Genomic DNA, 15,406 nt, shown 5'->3' with positions numbered 1-15,406 from the left:
CTTTTTATAGGATTTCGACCACCTTTGGGTCGATTTTTTAACCGGAAAAGTGAATTTCGACCACGTGTGGTCGAAATTAATTTTTGTACAAATAATAAATGAGAAAAAATATATTTTATACATAATTAAATTATATAAATATAAAACAATTATTTTTTAAAAAAAAAAAACTAATTTCGACTACAAGTGGTCGAAATAATTAAGTCAAATTTGGTCAAATATGACTTAATTATTTTCGACCACATGTGGTCGAAAATTCAAACAGATTTAAAACAGATCGGGTCACTTCCTTTTTATTTTTCTCCTTCTCTCTCTCTCTCCTTAATTCATCCTCCCTCTCCTCTCTACGCAGCCCACCACCCCACCTCCTTAGATGCTCAATGCCGCACGTCACCGCCGTTTCCGACCAGCAGTCGAAAATCCCAACCCGTTTTCGACAAGCTCAGGTATTTTTTTTTTCTTTTTCAATCTTATGAACACACACTACTACAAAATAGTCTTTTAGGGGCAATTAATTAGCGGCAATAAACTAATGGCTGCAAAATAATTTAATAAACGCAACTATTAGCGGCATATGAGCATTAGCCGGAATTATCTACTTTTTTACTGGCAATAGAAAGCAATGGCCACTGTAAGCCACATCGGCGCTGCCCTATCGCTACTGCTCCACTTCGTCTCTATCTCACCATCACCGCGACTATCCCCAGGTATTGGAAACAACTCATCTCTCTCTCTCCCCTAATTTTTCAAAGTTTGGTTGGTAGAGAGATCTGGGTAACTGTTGCTGAACCTAGATCCGGCGCAATTTTAGAAGCTTTTTTATCACAATTTGATTAGGTGTTCTCTATTTAGCACTTGCTCATAAGTTTTGAATCCCAAATTGCAAATTGCTTATGTACAGATAATGGCTCTACTGCGTTTCTTCTCTTTGTTTTGCTTCTGGGAACGTTAAATTAGTTGATGAATGTGGGCATGCGAAAGTCGCCTTCCACTTGTTTGTTAAATTGTTGTTTCAGTTTGAACCGTGGTGTTCTATTCTCTAGATTAAACCAGTAAACACAAATTAATTTGGTGCACTTTTGTACAAATTTACTAGATCCTTTTTTAAGCTAAACACCTAGATCCACACACAAGACCGTAGGTGTAACTATTCATTAAAATGAACCGGTAGTATGTAAATACAGTAAAGAAAAGCATGAGATCGCTGAAGGACAAATACTCAGGTCAAAGAAGGATCCAATATCCCTTGGGGTTAGTTCTATTTTTTAACTTTGCCATTTTGTGGATTATCTTAGATTTTACACCAATTGATCTAGTCAAGATATCTGGTCATACCTCTTTACGCAATGCTATATGTTTATTTACGCAATCCTTCTATTTACGCAATCCTATATGTTTTGTTTAGGCATAATATATGTCAAATCTAGTCAAGATATCTAGGATTATTATTGCTGTTTCAAGGACTAAAGCAGGCAACTTTGTGATCATATTTTAATTTCGTTTGCAATTAAGAGTTAGTTATAGGATACCCCTGCCTGAGAGCTGCCAAGAAATATCCTTTTATCCTTAGATCACCATCTTGTTGAAATTTCAAAGTATAGTGCTTGGTACAAAGCTGACTAGTATCATGGGAATCTACTGTATTTTCAGGCTTCAAATTCATAGACATTGTGAGAGTTTACTAAGTGATAAATGAAATTCAAGTTTTTTGCAGTGTTGTACCGTATCATTATCAAATTTCTCTCTAACATTTGGGTTTTATTTTCTGAACTGTATGTGGTAACAAAGGAGTCGTTGTTGTTAGACATCCTTACATTGGATTTGCTGGAATGGAAGAAATAAATGAGGCTAATTCTCGAGGGCCGGCCAACTTTACAGTAGCTGAGGTAATTGACCAACATTCCTTGCTTCTTTGCAGTTTTTTACACTATGAGTTTTGCAGATATATATATATATATATATATATATATAATGTGTGTGATTCAAGAACCTCGGTACTTGCTGCGGCTAAATCTCCGTCTGGAAGCTATGATGATCTCAAGGTCTATATAATTCCTTTCAATTGTTTTGATGTTATTTTTTAGTTCAAGAACCTCCATGCTCGCAGCAGCTAACCTTCTCTTTGGAAGCTATGATGATCTCAAGGTCTATATAATTCTTTTCAATTGTTTTGATGTTTTACAAATTTCTGCAACTTGTTTTGGCAATATAGCAGGCGCTGATGTACTTACTATTTGCATTGCTGACTAGCACAAGATAACATTAACTTGTAGACAACAATTCTTTCAGGATTTGATTTGGCAGTGTGTGGGATTACACTAGGTATATTGTTGTTGTTGTATTGTATCCTTTGTTAAATACTTAAAACGTGCAGAAAGTTTAAGGATCTATTTATCTAATCATTGTGTTTTATATCTGATGCTTAAGATAAAAGATTATGGACTCATCAACTTCATGACTTTAAATATCCAGGCATGATGTGATTAAGAGTGTAAACTTTATGGCTTTTAGATATTTATGGCTTTTAGATATCTTCTGTACTCTTTTTCAACATTTAAGGCATTATTTTTTAGCTTATTTATGAGACATTCTGGAAGCTATGATGATCTCAAGGTCTATATAATTCTTTAAGCCCTTCAACTATAGCCCTGCTTGAAGGAACTTGTTCATTGTTACATTGTGATACAAGGATCTCTTTTCATTACTTTTTTAAGAACTGAAATGAACCAAGGACCAAAATAAACAACTATAAGGACCAAAATATTTATACTGGCAGTGAAGGGCTTTTATATTTCCTGGCATTTATACTTGTTGATCTCATTTCCTTCATGTTTGTATTAGCAGTAATGTAATTAGCAAACCACATGGTAATACTTCGATAATGAATTAATGCTTGAAGAATCCTCATAGAGATGACAATTGGTCCAGACTTCTAATTTTGTAATAGTTGTATTTTTGCAAATTGGATCATGTTGATTAAACTGCTGATGAGACTGCATAAAGTTAGCTTTGTTGTGTTCTTAATAATAAGAGGTTGTATTGGTAGTCTTTAGTGAGAATTTTTGTTTATTTTCCTCTCATCTTCAAGTTATCCTTTTCTCAATTAACAGAAATCCTTCTTCTTTGGATAATTTACAATAAGTATCTGGAAAAGAAGTTCCATATTCATCTTGTAGTTACTTATCACATCCTTTCTTTTTTCCTGTTAATAGATTATTTTCATTCTTGATCAAAATTAAATTGGTCTGGATGTCACTTTTATACCCGTCGGCCCTTGAAGGCATAGATGCTGCTGATGATGGCGCAGTTGATCCTAAGGAGTATGAAGCTATGAAGCATCAAGTTGCTCAGCTAACAAGAACACTTAATTCCTCGGAGGCTAGGATGTTGGTTATGCAAGCCCAAATTAATAGATTATGATGGATTTGTTTAAATGGATATGTATATTATCTTTAAGGGTTTGAATGTAGTTTTAGTTCGAATTAGAAGTACTTTTAAGTTTATAACGTTTAAGTGTTTGAATGATGTTTATGATTGTTTGAATGTAGTTTATGATGTTTAAGTGTTTGAATGTAGTTTTAATTTTAAGTACTTTGAGGTTGAATTTGATTGTTTATAAGTGTTTGAATGGACAATGTTTAAGTGTTCAAGTGTTTGAACATTGTTTATGGTTGATGTGTTGCATTGTTGATGAATTGGATGGCTGTTTTGGTTGATGAATTTGGTTATTTGGAAATTGGCAGGTGGTCGCCAAAAGCGTGCAAATCTTTGGAAAAAAATATTCAGCATTTTCGACCACAGGTGGTCGAAAATCAGCCTAGATATTTCACAATTTCGACCACATGAGGTCGAAATTGAGAAAAGAAAAATTAAATTTCGATCACATGTGGTCGAAATTTAGCAAGATTCTTGCCAGATTTTGACCACATGTGGTCGAAATTAAATTCCCGTTATAATTTCGACCACATGTACGAAATTGAATTTTTATTTTCTTTTTATATTTAAATATAAATAATGTTTTCGACCACACGTAGTCGAAAAAGTTAAATATAATTTAATATAAAAATAATTTTTTCGACCACATGTGGTCGAAAACAATTTTTCCCTTAATTTCGGTAGAATGTGATTTCGACCACGTGTGGTCGAAATTTTTTTTCGACCAAGCTGTTATCGACCTACGCGTGTGGTCGAAAAATTGGTCGAAATAAAGGCTTTTTCGACCTCGTGTGGTCGAAATTTTTGGTCGAAAATCCTTGTTTTTTTAGTAGTGTAGGCACAACTCATTCACAACCCGACACATAAACCCAAACCAAAGACACATTCCAATTGTAAGTAAGTATCAATTAATAATTAGAAAATACAATAAATAACTTGTTATAACCGATTAAATTCAAATGGTATTGTTTTAAGATACACATATGGAATAAAATCCAAGCATCTATTTATTGGCGTATTTATTTTCTGAACGTTAACCAACGTTTCTGATCTTGACTCTATTGTCATCTACCTATAAAAAGAGGTTTAGAGGTTTCCTGGATATACACCAAAAATACATATCTCCTTCTACTTAAAAGTTAATCTTCCTTTTTTTTTTTTTTTTTTTTTTTTTTTTTTTGTGCAAACTTCAAACTTCCAACCACTAGCGTAAGTATTTGGAAGTGTTGTGGAACCTTGGGGAGCATAATGGGCTAAAAGATTTGCACCGTAGTCGGTCCGAAATAGCTTTCAAGGTAGTGACTTGCCACGACACAGCCATGATTTGATAAGTTGTTTTCTTCTTTTACTGTTTCTGTATCAATATTGTTCTAAATTTTTACTAATAGTAGTGTCTGTATCATCAGTAATAGCTAAATTTCGTCTCCGAAAAGCAAAAAAAGAAAGTAATAACTTTTCCTTTTAGTATCTGAAATTTACCAGTCCGACTAATTTTATTTTTGGCTGGATAAGTCCCCACAAGGGAAAACCTTCCTTACATGATTTTCATTCTCACAGCTCGAATTCAAAAACATTAATTAAAAGTAAATGGACTAACTAATAAAATATGATTTTCTTGTAGTGGATCCATATTCAAGTGGCCAAGCCCAGGAGTTGAAAGAAGCAGCGGCGATATTAGGAAGGAAGGTGAATGCTGTTTGTACATGTAGTGGGCCTTGGGCTGGGGATTGCCCAGCAGGCTGCCCTTCTACTTGTATTCCTTTGGGTAGCCCATCTGGCATTTGTGTTTGATCCATCAAAGCCCGTCACAACAAGCCATGCCTGGAGTAACATTTTGATTGTAGACGGAGGAATTTGTGGTTGATCCATGCACCTAAATATAGATGCTTGGACTTTATTCCATGTATCTTATCAAACTGTACTACTTTAAAGTTTAAGTCCCTTGCTTGGTGTGTCTAATATCTTCATGTTTGAAGCATCGATCTGTAACACTAAACTTTAAATAAATTGTGCTTCAAAATTGAATGGTGCTAAATGATCCTTTTTTTTGGGTTTAGTTTAGAACCAACCACGTCAATGGTTTTCCATTATTAGTTTGACATAATGAAAGATTTAAAAATTTGTTTCATTTTTATGTATCGAGAGGTCGCAATTCAAGTCCAAATTTGATTCCACTTTCCAGCTATATTTAAAGCATGACATTAATATAGTACATATATTTAAAAAGATTGTGAATGGGCGAAGAGTAGTATGGGACCACGGAGGAACATCATATTAGTGGACTTTCATTGTAAGAAGACAAAATAAAAGATGGAAAAATCAATATAGTACTAGTGGAGAAATTTTATTAAACACATAAAATTTCCTCCATTGAACAAGACTTGTATTGGATTAGCTTTTTGATTATATAATACCTCCCAGAAGGCTTCTTCAGTTAGCATCAAATCAAAATTGCAAGTTTAGCAGGAGGAGGAGAAAGATGCAGAGACAACTTGAGTGATGAAGAAGTCCGAAACACAAAATGGAGAAATGGTCCTCCTACTTATGATCTTGTTGATAAGCTCTTTGAACAAGACAGAACTCATGTATGTTCTTTTTATCAATTCCTCACCCCACTTCTTGATACATCTAAATTCTTTTGATTGGTTGGACGATATAACTAGTAAATACGTTTCTCCCCATAGATTTTATCGTTTGTTTGCAAGTAGTTCCTCATAAATTCTATTGTTTATAGGCAATTACACTTGCTTATTTATGAGTAGTTACTGGAATTTGTCATGTTTTTGTTTTGCTAGTATCTTTCTTTTACTCCCTCATAAACTAAAGAAAGTAAGATCAAATTTTGGAAGTTTAAATTTATACTACCAATAGATACTGGATTTGCCCCTCTTTATGTTTAGGTATGGCCTGAAGGATCACCTGAAGAGAAGGTGTAGAGGCTATTGAAGACTCGGGAAATGGAAATGGTCCACAAAGCAGATCCTAATGACTTCAAAACTGTTGATCCGACAAAGTTCAAGAAGATTGACAATGGTACTCTTCTGTCGTTTCTCTAATAGTAGCTTTCATTGTACAGGGGAAAAAAGAGTATCCTAAATGTAAGTCTTATTAAAAACAGGCTATGTATTCTTAACGGAACATTGTCTCCTTGCTGTCTATTAGTCTTGTCACAAATTTATGCGTCAGTAAGAAATATAGATAACTTCTATAGCGAGAAAAACTAAACTTTTATAATATTAGACTGAAGTAGATTTAAATAGATGGCCCTAATTTATTTGGGTTTGAGACATAATTGTTTTTACTGTTGTTGTTTGTTCTTTGATTATATTGATTGCTGCTTCTCAATATTTTCTCGAGAAAATAAGATCTCTTGACCTCTTACAGTATGAATAGAAGATTTTTTTTTTTTTCAGATCTCTTATGTGAAAAAATGAAGATCTCTTGTAAAAAAATCATAAATTAAAAAAAGTTTGTAAAGGGCCAAAAAATTCATTTCTCCCAAAACTTGATTATTTGAGAGAATTTTCTCTAATAATTTTTATAGGAAGGAAAGGATTAACACCGGAAGAATCAGCGAAGCTTGGTGGTGGCTATAATACATTCCTCCAAACTTCATTGCCTGAGAATCTTCGAGTCTACAATCCTGGTGAGGAAATATTTGAATCATCACAGAGAGTTTTCAGGTCAATATCCATACGAGGATTCGCCATCAAAGTCCTCCATGTATTTTCAGGACCACCAGAAATTGTGTACAAATTTAGGCATTGGGGTTGCATGGAAGGTCCATTTAAAGGACATGCTCCAACAGGAGAACTTCTAGAGCTCTTTGGAATTGGCATTTTTGAAGTATGTACTTACCAAAAACTATCTTCCTTTTTAAGTCCTTCATTTATTCTTTTTCTAATAATATTTTCTGAAATAATTGAATGTGTGTTTCATACAGTTGGACAAAGAGAGTAACAAGATTGTTAAGGCAGAGTTCTTCTTTGATAGAGGAGAATTGCTTGGGCCACTTGTCAAAGGAGAAAGAAATGGTGAATCCGCAAGTGCAATGGCATTAGGTGCATCAAAATGCTCTTTCATGAAAGAATTAGAGAGTAACTTTCAAGCTAGTTATTCTGTATTTGGAAAAGTCATTTCACTATTATCATGCATGATAAATTTGGACGTGTGTAAAGTCAATGGCCATGTTTAATTTTAATAGAAATATAGGTGCAAAGGTGTATTTGCCTTTGAAGATTGTTAATGTTTCCTCAACAGTCAAATAATAGTCCATTATTTATTTTTGGAGGGTCAAATAAATGTCTTCTTTGATTAAGATTGTTTGTACAAATTAAAATTATTTTAATTATAAAAATTGTTACTGGTAACACTTTGCAAGTACTGTTGTTTTTAAACTTAAATTGTACAAATAAGAAAGAAAATTGTTTGGATTAAGATGAAAATTATTTGACCATCTTACTTTGAACCTCAGTACTTTTTTGCAAAATGAACTATTATATGCCACTTCTTTGTCACAATTTTCGCTACTCTCTAAACCTCTTTAGCCAAGTTAATTATTTTTAGTTAAAGAAGATATTATTTAATACTAATGCAAACATTAGGAGTAGTCGTTCTCTTTTGAGCAAATAAGTTACCAAAGTGTTGAGTGACTTTATAGTTTAGAGTGGCACTATAAAAAATAGTTTAGTGACTTTTATAAGAAAAATCTGTAAGTTTGATGACCATTTGAGAAATTAACTCCATATTTAACCTTCAATCAATTTTTGTGTAATTTGTGTCTTTTCATGTAGACAATATGTTATATTTGATAATTTATAAAACTATATTACTGTCATATTTGAAGTAAACAACGCAAACTTATCATAATACAATGATTAAGCATTTAAACAATTAATAATTATGGTAAATTTATGAATATTCACTAGAAAAAAGATTAAAAGTGCGCATTTCAATAAATTAAAAATAAAATATGTTTAATCAAACATCACAAGGACCAAAATTAAAATCTACCAATAACCGAGACACCAAAAAGCCATCAACCCAAAAAGTAAGATTAATTAAAAATACACAATTATCACCTAACTTTCAAGTTCTAAAAATATTTCGATCATTTTCACTACAAAAAATAAAGCAAAGACACGAAGTTGGTCGCTGAGGCAAAAATATATGTTTAACTTGACTATGAATGCTAAATTAATCTAATTAATTAGTACTAGTTAATTATTCGTTTCTCTTCCTTCCTCGATGGTGTCGCTGCTAAGATCAGCTTCTTTAGGTTTTTTAATATGGAAAATTACAGATCTATACCTTTGGACGATCTACTTTACAAAGTATGTACAACATATATAGATTGTGTACACTTATACTATAATTACATATATTATACATATAATATACTGTACTATACATACTATATACATACTGATAAGCTCAAGCCCATTCGTGTTTTGATGATTGTCAAACTGATTCGTAACCGCATAGAGACTGTCCGTGATCCGCTCTCGCGGCATCTTGCACGGTAAGTGAGATGGGGCCAGGTAAGCCGAGCTACTCACTGCACACAAGTGCATCAGTTGAGCTAGCCTATGCTTTAGGTCAAATATTGAATGGGTGGTCTCTATCCACCCTACATGTTTCCCACTATATGTACAACATGTTGCAACATATTGTGCAACACTTGAAAAACCTAAAAATCACCCAAAAGGTGCAGCCGTCACAAGACTCTCCAAGTATTCAACAAAGCTAATCACAAACTGAAGGAACCGTTTCCAACACTGAAGATGCTTTATTCTCTTAGTTTGTTTTAAGCTTTGTTTCATGTGCTTTAACTTGTAAACCTACTCTTCTCTTATAAGAAGCTATTGAAGGTATTTTAAATTCTTAGTAGTTGTTAGACAATTTACCTTTCAATCTATTAAGTGCTACCCTTGGCTAGTTTAGTCTAAGGTGTATTAGTTGGGTTTGGCTAGAGGTAGTCAACCTTAGTTTCCTTGGCTAGAGTTAGTCAAGTGGAGGTGTTTGTAATCGATGTATTGCAAAGGTTGAGGGACTATGAAAGTTAGTTCCTAGGTTGCAACTATTGTAAGGGTGAGGGATTATGAGAGTTAATTCCTAGTTTGCAATAGGTTGTAATCTGAAGTTGCTCGGTTAGTGGAGTTGAAATCCTATTGGGGTAGGTCGTGATTTTTAATCCCTTGAGTAAGGACTTTTCAATGGTAAAAACAGTGTCTTCTTTACTTATTGCATTGCATGAGGGAACTGGTACTCAACCAGGTCCCTTCATATTGTATTTGGTGGACGCATAGCCTATAATAAATGGTATCAGAGCAGGTGCTTTCTAAAAGGTTAACACCTAGAATGGATCTGTAAAATGGCTGCTCCACCCAATATGGAAGAAGTTCAATCTTCCACCAGGCCACCCAGATTTAACAGAAAATACTATGGGTGGTGGAAGACCAGAATACGCGACTTCATCATGGCTGAAGACTCAGAGCTATGGGATATCATCTGTGATAGCCCCTATATTCCAGTACACAGAAGTGAAGATGGTGTTAACGTCACTGCCAAAACAAGGAAAGAATACAATGATGTTGACAGGAAGGTAGTGGAGAAAAATTATAAAGAAAAAAAGATCCTTCTGTATGGAATAGGACCTGATGAATACAATTGAGTGTCAGCGTGTTCAACTGCTAAAGAAATCCGGGAAGCTCTTCAAACTGCTCATGAAGGAACAACGCAGGTGAAAAACTCCAAAATTGACATACTCACCATAGAGTATGAGACTTTTAAAATGAAGGAGAATTAATCTGTTCATGATATGCACACCAGATTCACCTCTATTATTAATGAGCTTCATTCTCTAGGAGAGGACATCACAACTACTAAACTGGTGAGGAAGCTGCTTAGTGTTTTGCTGGATTCTTGGGACAACAAGGTAAATGCTATTTTTGAAGCCCAAGATCTCACCAAGCTGACGGTCGATGAACTCATTTGAAACCTTAAAACCTATGAGATGAAGATGACCTTGAAGAATAATGAAAAGAATGAAGTAAAAAGAGAAAAGAGTCTTGCCCTCAAAGCTACCAGAGAAGACTCAAGTGGTGATGAATCTGAGCTGGCATATCTCACACAAAGATTTATTAAACTGATCCGAATAAGTGGTGGAATCTCGAAGGCAGGAAGCTCCACCAGAAATTCCAGAGGAAATGACTTATCTCTGCCATAGGTGTGGTAGACCTGGTCACTTCGCCAAAGAGTGTTCTTTGAGTAAACAAGACAGTTATGACAAACTACAAGGAGAAACCAGCCTTCCCGATAAAAGGTTCGAAGAAAGGAAGTCGCCGATGAAATAGTAAAGGCACTTCGTCGCATTAAGCGGACTCCTCCAGCCGAGTCCGAAGACGAGGACGACAGAGTGGATACATCCATGGTGGTCATCAAATAATTTAAGCTCTCCAAGTATGAGTCTATCTTTGCACTCATGTCAAAGTTAGATTCAGACGATAGTGATGAAGTGGAAGAGGTAAATTTCTTGGAGGTAAAGAAAAAACTGAAAGCCTACTTTCCGAATAGACTCATGTAAACCTGAAAGCCTACTTTCTGAATAGACTCATGTCACTGTCAGGTGTGTTAATTGATGCCTATCATGCCTTATTGATGAAAAAGATGCACTAACTCTTGAAATGAGTAATTTCAAACTTGAAAGAGATAATCTGTTGGTGTCAATTGGAGAGATGAGAGAGCAGGTTGATGAGACCAATCAGCTGAATATTATCCCGGAAGGTCAAATGAAAGGGATACAAGAGCGTCTCTTGAAGGGAAAAGTGAAGCTAGTAAAATTTACTTGGATCTTGAAGATGAGATAAAAAAGGCAAAACTAAGTCTCACTACTGAAGTCGAGAGAAACAAGCAATTTAAGGAAGACTTGAACAGAATTAAGTTTGATCTTGGTAAAACTCTCAGGTGGACCTAGTCCTCCGACGTAATTACCTCTATGTACAAGAGTAAAAGAAGCGATAGGGAAGGGATTTGTTACTAGAAGACACCCTACAATCCCCACAGCAAGTATGTCTCCACCACTGAAAATTGGCTGTGCACTTATGGGGGCAAGCAGGTCACTACAAAGAGTCTTGCAAAGCTAGAATTGAATCTTTTCAGAGGAACAGAGACTTGATACGCTCAAATTACACCTATTAATGGTATAACGTGGACGTTGACAAATATAGTAACCCAACAAGGTTGGGGTCGAATCCCACAGGGAATAGGGTGTGAAAAGGGTACTAAATTCGTAGAATGTTATGTTTAGGTCTAATATCTTAATCCGATGATTTTGAGAAAAGTTGGGTTTTTAGTGACTAACTTCTAAATATTTCTTTGGTTGTGAATGTATGGTAAAAGAGACTAAGGTTGTGTCCCCGTTAGATAGAGTGTATGATCATGGGCATTGATCTTGATATACGTCTAATGGATCATTATATGAATGCACTTAATCCCGATATGAATCTCTACTATTTCCCAATAAATAAAGATTATTTCTTTCTATGATTTTTCCAAATATAAGAAAGTAACTATGAAGAACGATTAATTATGCCAAGTAAATTCTTCTTATTCCTAAGTGAATTTATTAAACAAAGTTTAAAGCTTTGAGTTCTTGTTGTTTATTCTTACCAACCCTAGTTATTTTCCCAAATAAATCAAGGTTTTTGGATTTAATCAATATTTGCAACCATTAATTATGAATGAAGAATGAAGAATAAACAAACCCTAATAATCCATTACGTGTATATCAATCACAGCCCAATCACAAAACACCCATCAATTGGGTTCACAACCCTAGTAAGGGAAATTAGCTACTCATAAAAGGAGAAGAACAATTAGCAGTAATAGAAAACATAATGCTTACAATTGATTGTTTGGAATTGAAGAGAATTGAATTCTAATTGTTTGTAATATCCAAAAGACTTCAAAAATATGAGTGCTAATACTAAGGGAAAAGAAAACTGAGTTCTGTAATGAATAATAATGCAGGAAACCTAAAATCAAGTATTTATAAGAGTCAAAGCCGTGCAAAACTGGACCGACAAAATTGCCCTCGTCGGACCAATGTACGGACCGTACTTTTTATACGGTCCGTGGAATCAATGGATGCCTTCCGTGAAATCTCTCCAGTGGTCCAATGTACGATCAACTTTCACGACCGTAAATATTATACGGTCCGTATACTTTGCCCGTAAATCTCTTTGTCTTAACAACTCTTTTCGGAACCAATATACGGTGGATTTTACGACCGTAGATATTATACGGTCCGTACTGTCGACATCCGCTTCTTCCAAAGACCCATTCTCGTTGACCATTCACGATGGAATTTACGGACCGTGAATATTATACGGTCCGTATGTTCCTCCGTATGACTCGCCTTCTTCAAATTTCTTTCTCTCGAACCTCTTTTTTCACTCCATTTTCACGACTTGCTCCCGAATCACATTAAACATCTGCAACATGCCACAAACACATCAAAACGACCCAGACTTGCTTAAAAACAAGTAAAACTTATAGCCAAAAAGTGTCGAATGTGCCATAATTTCACGGCACATCAACACCCCCAACTTAAAGTCTTTGCTTGTCCTCAAGCAAGTCATACAAAACAATGACTCAATCTAACACCTAGATATCATAGAATAACAATGTCTACATTGGTTTTAACTCTGAACTACCGGCATGCATGTTTTTCTTCCAGTCGCCTCTGATGCTCTACCCTTGGTTTGCTACCTTCCTCCAACTGGATTTTGTGCTCTGCGCATCCCGCATGGAATACCCCGAATGTCTGCTATGGTCCACCCAATAGCACGCCTGTACTCCCTCAACACCTCCAACAGCTGTAAAATCTGCTCCTCAATCAGTAGAGCTGACACAATCACTAGCAATGTATTGTCTGGATCAAGGAACTCATATTTCAGATGTGAGGGAAGCTATTTAAGCTCCAATTTAGGTGGCTCAATGATCGAAGGCTTTGCTGGAGGAGTTTTTCTATTGTCCAGATCAAGATTCAGCTTCTTTGGTTGGTAAGAATATGATCCCAACCCAGCAAGCGAATTTACCGTCTCCACATAACCTTCCATATCTTCAGCATCAAAATTAACTAGAATACCAGCTAGAGCTTCACCCAAAATTTCTTCTTCTATCTTGAACTCTACTGCTTCATCAATAACGTCAAGCGAATCAATTACCGAAATGCTCTCATAAGCACTGGGTAACTTCATCCCTTTGCTGGCCTGAAAAGTCACTTCTTCATTGTTGACTCGGAACCTGATTTCATTTTTCTCTCGAATCCATCAAAGCCCTCCCCGTAGCAAGGAAAGGTCTCCCCAGTAATAATTGGAATGTCCCTATCAACAAGACAGCTTTAAGAATTACAAAATCGGCCGGGCAACATAAAATTACCAACCCGCACAAGTACATCATCAACCACCCCAACAGCCTTTGATCGACCTATCAGCCATTTGCAACCTCATAGTAGTCGGCCTTGGCATCCCCAAGCCTGATTGTTATTATATAGCAAGGGGCATCAAATTATTACTCGCCCCATTATCACACAAAGCGTGAGCAAAATCATGGTGCCCAACAGAACAAGGAATGGTGAACGCCCCAGGATCTCCCTTTTTCTGAACAATAGTCGTTGAGATGATGGAACTCACAGTGTGCGTCAAACTGACGGTTTCATGTTGAACCGTCTTCATCTTGGTGAGCAAATCCTTCACATATTTAGCAAAACCGGCATCTCCTTTCTGAACTTCCTTTCCAAGAAGGGGAAATTAAGAGATAACCGTTCAACCGATCATGAAATTTCTCGAACTTAGCATTTTCCTTCTTCTTCACCAACCTCTCGAGGAAAAGGTGGTGTAGATTTGAAAGTTGAGTCAAAGGTCGGAGAGCCCCTTTTTACTGTCGCTTACTTGTGTTCTCAACTCTTCTTCACTATCTCCGAAATATCGACCCTTCTTCGTTAACAATCTCATCAACGAATGGGTGCTTCGACCGCACCTCATCTTCTTCATCTATCGGCTCAAGATCAATCACCCTCTTATCCTGAGTATTTTACCACTCCTAGTAGTGATGGCAAACACACGGTCTACACCGCCTCCCCCATTCTTTGGATTTGGAATAGTGTCACTCGGAAGTCCTCCATTTTTAGGAGGATGCAGCTCTTTAGAAATATCCCTCATCTGTGACTCGAGCTTCCGAATAGCCGGCCACGGGAGCCCACCGTTCGTCACCCGATAAAGTTCTTTCGTACTTAGATTGATTTGCCGAATCTTCTCAAGCATCGTTTGAACCTTTCGAACTACTTGCCTCGTTGATCGCTTTCGTTGGTATATAAGGGTTGGAACTCTTGTTCCCAAAGTTGTTGCTATTGTTGTAACCCCTTGGTTCGCACCACCATAGTTATTGTTGTAGTTCCCGCAGTTGTTATAAGCACCTTGACCTTGTTGAGGTCTCCATTGATTCTCGACTCGATAACCACCCCGGTAATTCCGTCTCGGTAACCCCTCGGTAGTTATTCACATAATTAGCATCTTCAATCCGCAGGGGGCCCTTCGTGGAATGGACCATCTTGAGCATGGTACATCCCTTTTGGTAAAATTGCCTCCTCCTCACAAACATTGACCTTCTTGATCTGGGATTCATCAAACTTCTTCGTCAGCAAGGAAATATTTGTTGCAAGTTCTGCCAAGGTTTGCTGAGTGTCTTGATTCTCCTTCACTATATTTTGGATCATATTACTACCGAATGGTACCACATCAGCATTGTTTGAGTGCCAAGCCTGATTATGAGTTGTCAGCTTGTTAAGTATGGTGGTCACCCGTCGATAAGATTTGTTCATGAAACAACCATCACCGCATTATTCGCAACCGATCGCGACACTGGATCTAGCCCTCGGTAGAACTTCTCCATTAATATGTTCTCCGGA

The 15,406-nt window shown here is 36.2% G+C and overlaps 1 pseudogene; it reads left to right on the top strand.

Moving 5' to 3' along the window:
* Positions 1–5,125: 5,125 nt before the first annotated feature.
* Positions 5,126–7,778, top strand: LOC132034925 (pathogen-related protein-like; annotated as a pseudogene).
* Positions 7,779–15,406: the final 7,628 nt, after the last annotated feature.

This window comes from Lycium ferocissimum, chromosome 10 (assembly GCF_029784015.1).
Source record: "Lycium ferocissimum isolate CSIRO_LF1 chromosome 10, AGI_CSIRO_Lferr_CH_V1, whole genome shotgun sequence".
In the NCBI taxonomy this organism is placed as follows: domain Eukaryota; kingdom Viridiplantae; phylum Streptophyta; class Magnoliopsida; order Solanales; family Solanaceae; genus Lycium; species Lycium ferocissimum.
This window is presented reverse-complemented; position numbering and strand designations above follow the sequence as displayed.